Genomic DNA, 2,540 nt, shown 5'->3' with positions numbered 1-2,540 from the left:
GGCCTATATTAGAGAATTTACGGTATATTTCACTTCTTTCACTTCACTTCTTTTCTTATTTTGCATCTCCTGTTGATGTCACAATTGATTTTCTCCATTGCGAGATCAGCAAAGTCCTATCTTATCTGAGACTAACAGACTAACAGACAGACAGGACTGTAGATTTACTGATCAATCAATAGAATGAGATTTGACTGATTTATAGATTAAGGTTGATTACGTTTTCTGTTGGACATGATGTATGTGTGCTCTACTATGACAATCACTGTATTTTTGAAAGTTCCATTACAAGTTAATGACATGTATTAACAAAGCATCGAGCCTAAAGAAAAACATCCTCATCTGATGCATAATTTGCATCAGATCCGAAGAAAGAAGTGTGGAAAAAAGAAGAGGTATAAACAAGTCAAAAAAATACAAATGCATTTATTAATGTTATCCCGCAGAGAACAGATTGCAGCAAATCTTGTTTTTGATGACACCCTTCAGACTGAATCTATTTTTTTCGCTGAAACGCAATCAACAATACATAACCCACAATTGCATTCTTCCAACAGAAATGAACAGCTTCGTGCAGATGCCCATATAAATTGCATACTCAGATGAATCAGGAGAGACATAGTATTGGCTTTCTCTACGAAGGTAACTATGATGAAGTAACAGCCCTTCATCTAACCTTGATTACATATCAACACAAAAATATGAAGCTTCAAGATCACATTTTCACCTTTCAAATCTCTGCTCCCCCCAAAGCTGCCTTTTAATTAGAAACGTAGGAGGGTGAAGAGATGGCTCTAGATTTTGGCCTTTTTCCCAGGTCTGAAGGAATACACCCAATTATGTCAGATTTAACAAATCGACCATTATTGAGTAAAAAATAAATAAATAAAAATCATCTTGAGGTTAATTATTTTGTCCTTTTCTACAATTACTCATATGCTGTTGAATTATATGATACAGAATTTGTATTTTTTAGTGGTGGGAATAAATCTGAGCTTAATATGAGGCTATTATTATCTACAGACTAACTGACTGATGTGTACCACAACATTTAGTATTGTTTTCAGTCAGCTGTTTTTCTCTGATTGACCCCGATGCTGCACTAAAGCAGGGTTAAACTTCTAGAAAATCTAGGATTTTAAGGAAAACAAATATACTTCAAAAATCTTAGGGCCTTGTCACTCCTTGCAGATTTAACCAGTGTATGCCTGATGACCCAGGATCTCCTAAAACACTGCATACACTGAACTTTCTATGTATTTTTTCAATTTTGGGCGTAAACATAGAGTATTGATAATGAACTTCCAGAACTCCTGTCCAATGACAGCCTAACTAATGCATAACGCATGGCAGATTAGCGCAGATTAGCGCCCATGCATCATTTCATGAGTATTGCGAAGCATCAGCTAAAGCTGGTCCCCTCAGGCGCATCGCTGCTCCTGATATATTTCTATTTTTAATATAACTCTGATATAAAAGTTCAGCATGTTTTTTAGTAATTCTTCTGTGTTTGTTTCCTCCAATTTCTCTTGCATCGCTGCTAACCCTCTGCTGACTAAATATATGGATGAATGAACAATTGGACAATTTGGGGTCTACAATCCATGTAGATTAAAAACACATAGATGTAAATTATTATGAGCTGGGACATATAAAATCACATTCGTAGACAATAATACATTTTATTTATCAGCACTTGTAATAAAATGAATATACTTTACAAGGTTATTGAAAGCTTTATAATGTGGAGGAGAATCTTGAAGTGGATCTGCTGCTTTATGGAGCAACTGAAGGTGATTTAGGAGGGATATATGCCATTTGTGGACTTCTGTTTCAGTTTCTTTTTAAGTTCCCAGTTACACTTTGTTTTATGTTATTCTGTGTTTTCTTGATCATTGGTTTCTTTTCCATTTTGTGTTACATTTAAGCAGGGTTTTATTTTTTAAGTTACTCTTCCTTGCCCCCTTGTGCCAGGCTCCTTTCCCTTAGCTCCTTCTAGTTCCTTTTATCTAAACCTGCTCCCTATTAGCTTTTCAGTCCTCTCTTGTTTCTGTCTCCCATATATACACCTCCTGTTGAGTTACTCTTTGCTGGATCCTTGTCATTCTTTTGGTTTATTCCTCCTTAGTGTCATCTAGCTTTTTTTTGTTCTTAAGTTTTCCTTGTCGATTAGTTCTGAACTTTGTATTTTGTATTTTTAGGTTTGTTCATCAAATGTGCAAAAAAAAAAAAAAAACTCAACTTCCGTCTCTACCTCTGGATCCTCTAAAACCCTCCACACACTTTGAATATTAAAGAAGTCTCTTGTCTCTCAGCGTGCTTTGGTGGTGCAGTGTTTAGCGTGCCCGATCCAGGTACGGAGGCTTTAGTCCTCCATGCGGCTGACCCCGGTTTGAGCCCTACCTGTGGTCCTTTGCCACATGTCTCTTCCCCTCCCTCTTACCCCCTTTTCTCTTAGCCTACCGTCAAAAAAACAAGCCACTAGTGCCGCACAAACTAAAAGAAAAAGACATGTTGGCTGTGAGTCTAAAAACCAAACA

The 2,540-nt window shown here is 36.8% G+C and overlaps 1 protein-coding gene across 1 annotated transcript in view; it reads right to left on the bottom strand.

Annotated features, from left to right (window-relative positions):
- The window catches only part of shtn1 (shootin 1), a 41,962-nt gene that overhangs the window by 20,828 nt on the left and 18,594 nt on the right, over positions 1-2,540 (bottom strand). The window lies entirely within an intron of this gene.

Source organism: Cyprinodon variegatus, unplaced genomic scaffold, assembly GCF_000732505.1.
Source record: "Cyprinodon variegatus isolate N-32 unplaced genomic scaffold, C_variegatus-1.0 Scaffold523, whole genome shotgun sequence".
NCBI lineage: Eukaryota > Metazoa > Chordata > Actinopteri > Cyprinodontiformes > Cyprinodontidae > Cyprinodon > Cyprinodon variegatus.
This window is presented reverse-complemented; position numbering and strand designations above follow the sequence as displayed.